Below are 12,926 nucleotides of genomic sequence, written 5' to 3'. Positions count from 1 at the left end.
CTAGGGTCACCATCCATTTATCCACAGGGGATCCAGAATAGCCTTGTCTTACCTTTTTCTTACTTTTTTGGTCCCTTTTATGCATTTAATCTTCTTTTAAAGAATCTCAATTCTGCTACTCTGTTAGTAACATGAAAAAAAGCCACAATGAGGCAATTTATTTTCTGAATGGTGGAACAGTAGGTTCACAGCATTTAATTAGAGCTAATTTAAGAGAGTTTTCTTAGTCTTCAGGACCAAATCCCTCAAGGGTAATAGTGATGCAATTGTTTGATGTCTTTCCCTCAGCTGGTTGGCTCTCCTTTAGAGTTCTTGGTTATGCCGGAGAGCAACCTTCTTGGCATTGGCATGAGAAAAATTCAGAGAGGTGGGTTTATCTTGATTCCCACAGAAACAGCATTGCCCTGACAGTTTGATCACAGTTCTAGAACTCAATTTTTTCTGGCTTTGAGTTACTGACAAGTCTATGTCTGGCTTTAATGACAGCCTTGTTTTGAGAGCTATTTTCTGTAATGGGGATGTCAAACTAACAGTGATCACACTGTAACAATAAGGCTCTTTCTCTCTTTATTAAAGCTACAAGTAGAAGGTGGTTATCTGGTTTTCATGTGAACTGTGAGAAATGAGAATTTATGAATTTTTTTAAAGGGACAAACTACTGAGAAATTTTTAATTAAAAAATAATAATTGTGGTCATTTAAAATGGACCTAAAATTCAAGGTATCACATGAGAAAACCTCATTAAAAGACTAGGGTATCTTCTTGTAGTGTCATGTTATTTTAACAATGGTGATACATACTGAGAAATGCATTGTTGGGCAATTTCATTGTGTGTGAACATCAGAGAGTATATTTACACAAACCTAGATAGTATAGCTTACTACATACCCAGGCTATATAGTATACCCCCATCATATACGAAGTCCAATATTGACCAAAACATTGTTCCATGGTGCATAATTGTATAAGATAGACCAAAGTTAGAATGACTTGAGTACAGGATTTTCTAAATATCAGATTTGCCTCTCTCTTGCTCTCAAATTGTCTTCTCAGGGAGTATATTTTAGCTCCTCAATTCTGAGGTAGTAATAATAATAAGAATTAAAAAATACTGTAGAGAGATAACTAGTGAGGCAGAACTTAAACTTTTCTAATGAGAGGACATGTGTTTTGCTAATCTCCTAGCTTCTACAAGTGAAGACATCAATTAGCTATAGAAAGAATCATTTTTAATTAAGTAATATAAGACAAATAGCATCCACTGTCATGAGGTAAAGGTATAAGCAGATTTCTTTTAAATTTTCCCTCATGACTGAAGCTGTTTTACCCTAAATCCCATGAAATAAGAAGCTTTAAGGATGCTGGTATGCGAATGGGCAAATTTCTTAGGGAATTTCTGGAAAGAAAGAGGTGGAATACTTCACCCTTGTTCCCTTTGAGGTTGCAAGTTATTCAAACATCTCTAGCTGATTAAGACTTATATGGCTGAAGTTAGCTGGTGGTTTAGGATCTCATGAGCTGCTCAGAGAAACTCACCATGAGAAATAAATTTTGAACTAGAGAGCGAGGCTCCAGACTAGGCCTGGGTTATCTCAGACACAAATTGCTCCTGTGGAAAACTTGCCTGAACCAGCCACCCTGGCACAGTTGGTTTGCCACAGGAGGGAAAGAAACTGTGTGAGTGCATGTTTATTTGAGTGCCTGTATGTGCAAACCTAAGAGCTGCAGGATATCAGAGGTCCAGCTGTCTGCTGGCATTGTGACCATGGCAGTAGCGATGACCCTGGCTAGGAATGTATCCTTTTCCTACACCGATCTGCATCCTGAAGAACCTCAGCACAGCACAGTGGGAAGGCAATATCATTTCCACAGCCAACACCTACCCAGTGTGGCCAGAGGCTGCAGACAATCGACCAGATGATTTCCTCTTGATGGTATTTGATTATAATTTCAACTAACCACAGGATCTGGGGTAGCCTCTGGGTTCCAAGACTCTGCCAGGACAGAGATGTTCTTCCAATGCCAAGATAGTTGCTGTAGGTCATGTTGAATAGAATATTTAAAGAAATATGACTCTATTTTGTTCTGGAGTTTACAGTTGCTGGTGAGTCTGTGCAAAACTACATCTCCTAACATTTTTCAAAGCTTACTATCTGCCAGACACTGTGGCAAGCACTTCACATGTATTAACTCACTCAGTCTTCACCATGTTTTATTCTACAAAGAGACCTGCTTTGACAAAAGATCACAAAATCACAAAAATTATTAAGTGGTGAGCAAAGATTCAAACTCAGTCCCATCTGACTACAAAACAGTTTAGCAATATAGAAGAATTCAGCTAACATTACCCATCTCAAATTTCAAATGCTACTATGAAACTCTCTTAGTAAAGAAGCTAATAATTAACTAAAGCCCTGTCCATTTAAGGGGTTAGCTTCTTAATCTTTTAAAAATAAATCCCCCTGGAGATAGTACTGACTTATTAGAGAAAAATGAATGCAGTTCTACGTAGTCATATTTTCAAAGAGTAACTTCTAACAAATTCTGAGGTGAGCATAGTCAATGACGTCATCAATACACGTAACACTATGCCCACCCGCGTGCTTTACACTGTGCAACCCATAGCACATGCTTAATCATAATTCTTCTCAGTGCATGGCCTTTACAGGCCTTAAGATTTGAGTGGAATTAAAGCTTAATTGCAAAATTGAAGAGGTTCGTTTCTCTAAAAAGTAATAAGGATGCTAGGAAATCTTAGCAATAATCCAAGCCAAAACTACTTTCCTCTCTTGATTTCCCATTTTTATTATCTGTCCCACTGTGGCCACAAGTCAACCAAGCTTAAAACCCTGAGGTCACTTCTCATTCTCCTTCTTCCTTCATCTTTAGAACCAGTAAGTCACCAAGGTCTATGACTCTTCATTTACATATTTATTTAATTATTGATTCCCACATCCTTGAGGTTTTCCTTTCTAGATCAACTATCAGCCATTATAAATTCTACTAAAGATCACCCCACATGATAATCCCACCTTCTTAATTAGTCTGCCTATTTTTAGTCTCACCTCCCTAATCCATCGCATACAATATCAAAATTGACTCCCCAAAACACTACTGTGTATCGGTTTCAATGGTGCTCTTTTTGACTATTCAAGAATATAATGAATTCTTAGCCTAACATTCAAGTGAATTGAAAACAGAGCCTCACCCTCCATTTCCAGCTTTCCTTCCATAGCTCTTCTCCTAGACTCATTCCTTTGCTCCAGCCTAAATGGTCTATATGCAGTCCCCCTCAAAACAATTTTATATTTTCCTGTTCCTGTTTTTTTTACTTCATTTTTCTAACAAAAAAAATTTCCTTCTTTCTTACTATCAACCTATATTCATTCTTCCCATCCTTCAAAGTTCAGCTTAGATCCCATTTTTTATAGGAAACTCTCAAGCCATCCCAAATAAAAGGAAGAGCCCATCCTAAATATCAGGTGTCTATTCCACATATTTGGCACAGAATTATTTCATAGAATTATAAGTTCTTTTTCTGTGTCTATATATGTATTTGAACTAAGTTGTAGAAACTTGCAAGGAGGAGCTACTTCATATATATGGTTAATTCCTTATGGCATGTGTTGCAACATAAATATTTATTCTTATAATAGTATATATTTTATATTGTATATAAATATTCATATTTCTGCATCACAAAATTTCAATTAACTCATTTTGGGAAATCTACATCTTTGTGAGGATTTTTTTTCTGTGAGATCCTAAAAGAAATAAAATAGCATGATAGCGGTAGCCTGGGACTATTCAAGTCAAATCAAGCTTCTATTTTGGTTGCCACTTAACATTAAGCTCTTTTTTTACAGCCCTATTGTGAGTTACCTGTCTAGTGGCTAAATCAGTTCTGTTCTTCCTCATGTACAGAGTCAGTAATTGGCATAAACTTTCAGTTTCGGTAGATGTACCAAGCATCACCTGTCTGACTTACTGACTCAGATGGATTTTATAGCTCATACCAAAGAAAAAAAGACCCTTTGATGACAAGTGACATCCCTTAAGCTGACAAATCACTTCCTTGTTATTTCCTGGCATCTCTCACACCTTGCCCATTAGAAAGTGGTAGCTCTAAGAGATCAGAAAGTTAAAGCAACAAATGAGAACCAATACCAGTTATTTAAATACTGACAGGCCTTAGGCAGACCAAATTTCTATGTTAGCCATTCTGAGACAGATATATGATTTTGCTGTTAAAGATCACAAAGCGAAGTCCCATAGCTTTCTTGTGTGGCAGGTTTTAATGCCTGGGAGAAGTTTGAACTCTGACTCAGATGGTGGCTATTCAGATATACTGTGCCTTACTTAAATGAGTTAACATCTTGCTTAAATTTGCTTAGATGAGTGTTTTTGATATGAATTCTGCCATTTCCAATTAAATGAGTATTATGAGGTCCCACAGCTGAGATTCAAAGGATGTTTGGAGGGCTCTTGTGGATTATAGACTGGCTGCTAAAGTGTATTTGTATAAGGGACTTTGGAATTTCTTGGAAGATAATTCTTCCTAAGAAAGGAGGGAATTGGGCCCAAAGTCTCAGCTAATAAAACCAGCTTGATTTCTGCCATTCCAGCCCTCAGGGACTCATCTCTGGATCCTAAGGAGACAGAAGCCATGAGGAAAAACTCAAAGACATTAGAGTGCAAGTTACTACTACTTTGGAAGAATTTCTAATGCAGGATAACCAAAAAATGGGAGAGAGACGTTTCTCCTCACCCCAATTTGCTGCAGAATAGCAGCGGTGGCAGCCACCGGCAGCAGAAGAGCCATGCAGCAGCAGTGAGCAGCAGTGAGCAGCCGCGGCCGCACTCACGAGAGCTGCAGTGCTGTGCAAGCACACCAGTGGTGTCTTGCATATGGTCCATAATCAGTCTTGCCCTCGACATGAGAAGCATCCTCACTGCCTTCTCGTAAACGCCTGAGCAAGGACAATAAAGCTGTTTAGAGAGCGCGAGTCAAGCAATAACCAGTGACAGCCAGTGAAATATGATAGAATCATCAAAGAGACCCTATTTGCACTCAGGGTACCTTCAGTGGAAAAAACTGTAGCTAATGTTTACTAAGTGCTTTGAGCACACTGCTGTTTTTTACTTCCAGTTTGTTTGATCCTCAAGTCAGTGCTATGAGGCAGGTATTAATATTTTCTTCATTTTACAAATGAGAGACCTGAGTTCTAAGGAGATTAAGTAATTGGTCCCAAGGCTAGATGCTGATCAGTGATGGCTTGGGGATTCAAACCCAAGCAGTGAGGTTCCAGGGTAACCACTAAGGTACATGGGCTGCTTGCTTTAGCTATAGAAAGAGCTAAGAAGGGCTCATTGTGAAAGCTAACTGTAAACTCTTTATGCCAACAAAACCAGAATTAGGGTAGCCATTTAACATTAGCTGAGAGTCTATTACAGCTGGGTGAGGATCAGAACCCCCCCCCCTCTAAAAGGAGCCAGGGAATCCCCGTGGCCTGATAAGGAGACACCCCAGAGCAGGCGACCTCACATCCAGCCAGACCAGTTGAGGCAGGTGCAGGATTCTTGACAACTCCTACAGCTGCTGCCACACTGTCTTTGAGACTTCATGACAAGTTCTCAGAGGTTCGCACATTTGGGGAGTTCCCTTTGATATGGATGGGGAGGGAGCAAGACGGCGTTCTACCCTCTGTGTGATGAAAAGGCTCATTATTGGTGCAGTCCTCGGCCAGGCTTTAAGAAACTAGAATTCTCCCTAATTTTCCTGGGAAAGCACTTCCTCACTCTGAGTATGGGTCTCCTATGGTACAAAAAGAGGGCACAGAGAGGAGACTGAAACACATCCCCAGTGTTTCTGAGAAGGTGGCCAGAGAGGGGAGAGGGGGTGAGCAAAATGGGTGAAGTGAGGCAGAAGGTACAAAAATTCCAATTATAAAATAAATATGCTATGGAAATGTAATTAATAACACGGTGACTATAGATGATAAAATACTGTATTGCATATTTAAGAATTGCTAAGAATGTAAATGTTCAGAGTCCTCACAAGAAAAAAATGTAAATATTTGGTGACAAATGGCAACTAGAATTACTGTGGTGATCATTTTTCTGTGCATGAAAATATCAAATCATTATGTTGTACACCTGAAGTTAATATAATAATATATGTCAATTATTCATCAATTTAAAATAATTAATTAAATGTAAAAGGGGATTTAGAACAGCTCACATCTGCATTTCTGTATTTGACAAAGAAAGACTGAATTAGAACACTGGGAAAGCAGCTTTTACATTTTTACTGTAAACATTTACTATGCTAAAAAAGAAAAGAAAAAGAAAAGGAACATTTCAAAAATAAACCAATAGAGGTAGGTCTTAGGGACTGTAGTGACTGTGAAAAAGGTAGAACAGGTAACAGAAAGCCAGGGAGAAAAAGAAGGCACTCCAGGTTTAGTAGCTCCTGGAGGGGGGTGAAAGGTTTTCTCCAGATTTTAACAGAAATAGATTAAACCTTTCTTTAGTGTGTTAAAACATCCTGCAGGGTATTTTGTGGGTGAAGATAAGTCAGAGCCTTCCCCATTCAAGACCAATGCACAAAAGGAATGAGGTGGAGAATAGTAGAAAGTTCTGAAAGTGATTCTGTCGGCTGACAATCGGGGACACATTTTTTGACCTTGTAAACAATGGGATTTTTGGTTTCATCTGCTTTAGAAGAAAGGGAAAGCTTTGTCCCTCAGAATGTTTTAAACCAAGTTAGACAAAGAGTGCACTGTTTTAGAAACCTTCTGAATTGTATTAAAGAGCACACGGTAGAGAATGGTCTGAGGGAGATCCCTGGGGTAAAGAACTGGTGACCTATAACTTCTCTATTCTTGTGGATTTCTGCTATCTTAAACCCTTTGCTGCAAGAGCCAGATCCCTGAGGAATGGAGCATTGAAATGCAACAGGTGGCTTGGCTGGCTTTTTCCAACAGATGTGGAAGAAGCATGCCAAATGTTCTCTCACCAGCATCACCTAGTGCTGCTCTCTCTCTCTCTCTCTCTCTCTCTCTCTCTCTCCCCCCCCCCCCCCCCAGTCGCTGACACACATACAGCACATACACGCTGTCTCCTGTTCTATACATTTGGGACTACCTAGGCAAGGCGAGGAAGACAGCTTTTAGGATTTCCTATAAATGGGGTCCAGGCAAGAGGCCAGTTATATTTATCTCATTGTTGCCCTAACAATGTACCCAATTAGATCTACTTGTAGGCAGTTGTGGGCAAGAATCTAAATAAGAAACCAAAGTATCCTGAAATGTAACAACAATATAAGAACAGGTTCTCTCAAGAATGATTCAATTCTCTAATTCTAAATGCAAACAAAAACAAACCCCAAAGTTGGCTAACTGAGCTGAGATTATGGTACTGTCTGTTACAATTTTAGTGTCATATCTATGTTTTAACATCAGATTTTAAAGAAATGCCTAAAGATAATTCTGGGAATAGAAAATTGGAAGGCAGGATGCAGAAGGGAAGGGCAGGAGGAATTATGTCACTCCCGTCTTATTAAATGCCACCATATTTTTACTGAATGTGTAGTAGTCACTAGTCCAAAAAAATGCTGTCCCTGGCCTCAAGAGGCTTTCCAGCTTACTAGAGAAAATAAACATGTAAATGCCTAATTACAATAAAAAGGAGTAACTTATTATTGAGTCAAAACAAGCATGGTAACACATCAGAAGGACAGATTGACTATGAGATACTGGTTAGGATCTTCAGAGAAAGCTTCACAAAAATGAAGTCAAGGAGGAAGAAGAGGAAAACAATTTTTTCCCACTTAATAATTTTACATTATCCCCAATTTGCAGATGAGAAAAATAAAGCTCAAAGGGATTAAATAACTTTCCAAAGATAGTTAAGCTGTAAGAGACAGAACTTGTGCCCTCGCCTCTTTCTGTCTGCCACATCCTTCCACCATACATAGGTAGTGACCCATGAACTGATACATCCAGACATGAAGGGTCTTAAAGACAAAGACCAAGAAGTCAACGTGAGTAAAGACACAGGGGAGTAAAAGCGCACTGCAAACTTGGTGAACTTCAAGAAATCTAATGAGGTTGGAGCATCAAGCACATGGGTAGATATAAGAGAGGAGATTGAATTTTTTGTGTGTGACAAATGAAGATACAAAAAGTACAAATCTTAGCAAAACAAAAATCACACATTTCTCTCCCAGTCACTTATCTATGTCTTCCCCTTTCTCAGATCAATTCTGGTTTAAGAAAACTCACTACATCAGGGGCATATATGTTAAATACTCAACATTCACTGGATGACTAACATGGTGATTGTTTTAATCAATCAGATGAGATATGAATGAAATATTTTTAAATATAACATTAATTGACTGGAAGAAAAATAAAGGAAGAGAGGAAGAAGATAAGAATAGAAAAATATAGCCCAGAGAAATCAAATCTACAGATTATCCTAAATCTACCATTTACTTAAATAGTACTCAAAATACTAGAAATTCTATCACTGGTATGTTAGTCTATTGCCAAACTTTATAAAATGTGGTAGAAGAAAAAAAGGCATTTGGTGTACACAATTTGTAAAATAATAATAAGAAACTAAATGCCTCTTTAGCCGCTGTCAGAAAATGAACTTTATATTGAACCTTCAAATTCAGCCTAACTGCTAGACTTCTCAAAAAATACTTTATCTCGTGACTGAATTTATTCTTAGGGTATGATTACACTAAGTATGTGATCCACAAGATATATACTTAGCGAACGTGATTGTTGTAGTCAACCATGCCCACATTACATGATAAAATCCTTCTATACACTATAATCAATTAGCTTAGCAAATGTCTGTTTTTTTTTCTTTTGAGGACTACACTTTTTATTCAAAGAATTAAATTTGAATATGTTTTCCTTATTACCACTTTACTACTTCCAGAAAATGGATATTCATGTTTATGTGCTTCATTATCTTTATAATATATCAAACAAAAATACTTGCAATATTTCCCTGCCAAGTCAAGGTACTCAGAAATTTAGTGTGTTTCTATTGACCCAGTAAATGTAAGACAGAAATCTAAAGGCTCTTAAACTTGTTTATGCTGAAAATGTATCAAATTCTATTCTGAAAGTACACTGACCTGTAAAAAGTGTTTGTCTCACTCTGGTAAACAGGAGCCCTATGTAAACGGATATCTCAGCTTAAACTGAAGTTTACTTTGTTCTAATCAGACCTGATGTATCAGATCACTTAATGATGCCCTTGTTACACAGGAGAATCATCCCTAGACTGTCTGCATTGAGGCATATGGTGCTCCACCAAACACAATGAATCAAGAAAAATTTTTTTTAATTCTACAAAATTGATATATCTCTCCAAAGATTGATCATAACAAAAAAAGTTATTGAAGATGCTATTCTTAAAAATACATTCCTCATAAGTAAAAATAATAATCAGCTTTAAAAATGGATTTTGTATAATCTTGTGGTCCAGAAGTTAGAGAATCCAAAGGCGTGTGGATATTCAAACTCCAAGAATAGCAAGTCCATCAAGCCTGTGACCTTGTACAATACTTAAAAGGGTATTAGGAACCTATTTTTATATGTAGCATTTTTTTCAGAGTAACTTTCTTTAACTTCCTCTTGCCCTTTGCCCTGTGTATACCAAAGCAAAATATGGAATATGATGTCCCTTTAAAACTGCTCAAGTGAAACAGCTGTAGCAAGTCCTCCTTTAACCACCAAGTTCCACTTAAACATCTCTCCTCTGTGCTCCCTCATAGGTCTTTATGTAAGACTCTAAAGCCACAATTACTTACACTACCTCGTAGTCTTTGACATGCTTATCTACTTGTAGGTAAAAACAAGGAGCACGACTTAGCTTTGTTTTGTCGTTGCCTAGCTCAGTGTCTGGGACAGAGTAGCAGCCCAACAAATGTCTTTGAATGAATAAAAGACAAATTAACAATATCTACTCATATATAGAAAGATAATTCTTTACATATGTCCATAATTTCATCTACAGAGCTTTTCATTTGTTCCATCCTATATTTTAATATACAAAGATATTCTATTTTTGTCATAACCTGCCATAATTTTGTGCATTTTCTGGCATCTTTTGACTTTCAGAATTGTGATTTCCATCAGGCAGCATACCTCACCCAGGGTTTTAAAAAAATGCGTATATTTTACTAAGTATTACTTGAAACAATGGCATGGGTTTATGAACACAATAATGAATAATAATCTGAAATTCAGTAAATGTGTTCCACTGTGACTTGGGTATATAATTCTTTCTTCAGGCAAGGCGCTGTCAATAGGCAGCTTCAAAAAAGTAATGAATGTTTGCAGTAATAATTTCATGGGTTGACTGAAATTTAATAGCCTTTATTTCCAATTTAGGCTTGTGATTTGTTCCAACAAAAACAGTCTCAAATGAAATACAGTAACAAGACTATTTAACCCTCTCTGATTTTGTTAATCCTTTGTTGTTCTTTCACTCAGTTTTGTGTTTGTAGGTATGGCAGCCACTTCAGTTTTCACTTTGCTGCCTCTGTCTCAGGCTTTCTCAGTCTACTCCCTCTTCTCCAGGAGATTAATGTCCAATGCCTAAGTGATGTGGACCCCTGCTTCAGCTTGCTACTACCAACCTCCCTCTTGACACTTTCACTATTCATCTTTGGGTAAAAGAGGGGAGACAGAAGACAGAATCTAGATTAGTACATCCTGAATATTGTCAGTAGATCAAATTGGGAACAATGTTAGGACTCTCAAATTAATAAAAGTTTTTGGTGTTCATAGCCATGGAAAATTTGGCAGCCAGGAACATAGAATTCAATGAGCTTACCTTTGCAGGCTCACATACACAGAGACAGTTAAGCAACTCATCACTATGGACAATCTTAGTGTCCTGAGGAAAAAATAAATTCACAAAAACCAGGGTAGTATTGAAATCTTTTGGTTGCTGAGTGCATGATATACAGCAGAACAACTTTTAAAATAATGGCTCTTATTCAGGGGTATGCATCAGGTTGAAATGGTTCGGCAAAATTACACCTAGCCGGTATCTACACTAGAATAAATGAATCAAATGTTCCAGAGATAACCTAGACACAAATATTTTAAAAACAACCAATCAACCTCTCCAAGTGGGTCTAATACACATCTGAAAATAATGTACCCTTGCTTTATTGTTGTCCAGATAGTTCCAGACTCAATTAATTTGATGGGAAAAAAATCAATAAATGGCTTAGGGTAGTTAAAAAACAAAAATTCATTGGTGGGGCTTTTCCTTTGGATGCTCTGTCATGGTGCTTATGGCTACTGTGACTCTCAGCATCATGATACTGATGCTGAGAGTATCTAACATCACAGACGCATTCTGCGAAAGAACAGGTTAAGTCGATAAATACAGTAATCACTTTGAGTCACCTTTTATCTAAACTAGACTTAAAAAATAACATTTTTTGCACAAAGTTTCACCAAGGGCTTATTTTGAAGCCCAATGAATAAGCTACAGTGCATAATGAGAGTTCATTCCTTTTGCCTGCTCTAGAATTAAAGAGGTTCTTATACAAATCCATAACTAGATAATGTGTAGAAGTGAAGCTATAATGCTACTAAACAATATCATTTAAAATATTGGGAGATACTACTAGAAAAAAATGTGAATGAACCAGGGTATATTTCTTGTCTTCTAGAGTTGGCGCCAAAGTCACTGAGAATAACAAGATGAGGGCAGCAGTAGCAGCAGAAAGAAATCTTCAATGGAAACATAATATCTAGTGTGGGATTGATAAAAGCAAAAGACTCATCCTTTGGTTGGAGTAAAATGACTCCTCTGCATAGTTAAAATATAAGGGACAAGAACACCAAAGAGTGACCTCTTTACCAGAATAAATGCTTCCCTGGACAGTAATCAAGAATGCTTCTATGTTCTCAACAGTACTCATCATCTTGCTGGCCCTCAGTCAATGTTAATAATTATAATATGTCTGTCCCTACTGTGACCTCTGAGATAACTTGTCTTCCAAGTCCTTTCTCCTGAGAAGATCATCCCCTTCCTCCGGCTGCAGGGCCAGCCCACTTCCTTGAGCGGAGATGGCGCTCCTCCAGACCCAGACCCATGCTGCCGGCAGCTCTTGTCTGGATCCAATTGGACTCAGCTGGAGGTCCAGATGGCTCATTCCTTTTTCCTCAGCAGGGTTTCGGCACACCCACCCCTTCCTGGTCTCCCTGCCATTAGTGCCACCAGGCCTTGAATGTTTTCCCTAAATCTTAACAGCAGTTTAGTTAAGGATGTAGATTTTATTCCCATAGTACAGAGTCAGCACTAGAAGGAAGACAGCCTCAGAAGGGGTACAGTATCTTTTTTCATACAATGTCACTGAGCAGGGTCTCATTGTGTAGTATTCAGAAAATTGGTTTTTATTCACGGTATTTCCTGCATATGCAAGTGACCTTTACATACGTACGAGTATACAAGAGATAGAGACCCTTCTTCTAACTGACAGATAAGTCAGAGTGACAGATGGAGAGAAACTGCTTGAAAAATAGTACATAGAGGCATATATAGACATAATAGAAAGCTTTATGGAGAGAGAGAGGACAGATATCCATATCTACAGCTACATCTATACATAGATATATACATAAAATTTTAAAAACTAAAAATGGAATTAGGTATCCTGCTTAAACAGTTATAATAGTTAAATCTATATCCACTAGCGATCTGTCTATATAAACATTTTTAAAAAGTTTCTGAAAATGTCAGTTAACCTGTGGCTGCCATGCTGTACACAATTTTTACCAAATTTGAGGATATGTTTAAGAAGATCTGACTTAAAATATAGACTCTATGTCAAATGCAAAATTCAACCTGGGAGATTGTAAGGTAGCCAAGACTGGGAA

This window comes from Pteronotus mesoamericanus, unplaced genomic scaffold (assembly GCF_021234165.1).
Source record: "Pteronotus mesoamericanus isolate MK-2021 breed Mesoamerican mustached bat unplaced genomic scaffold, CSHL_Meso_final contig_42, whole genome shotgun sequence".
NCBI lineage: Eukaryota > Metazoa > Chordata > Mammalia > Chiroptera > Mormoopidae > Pteronotus > Pteronotus mesoamericanus.
This window is presented reverse-complemented; position numbering follows the sequence as displayed.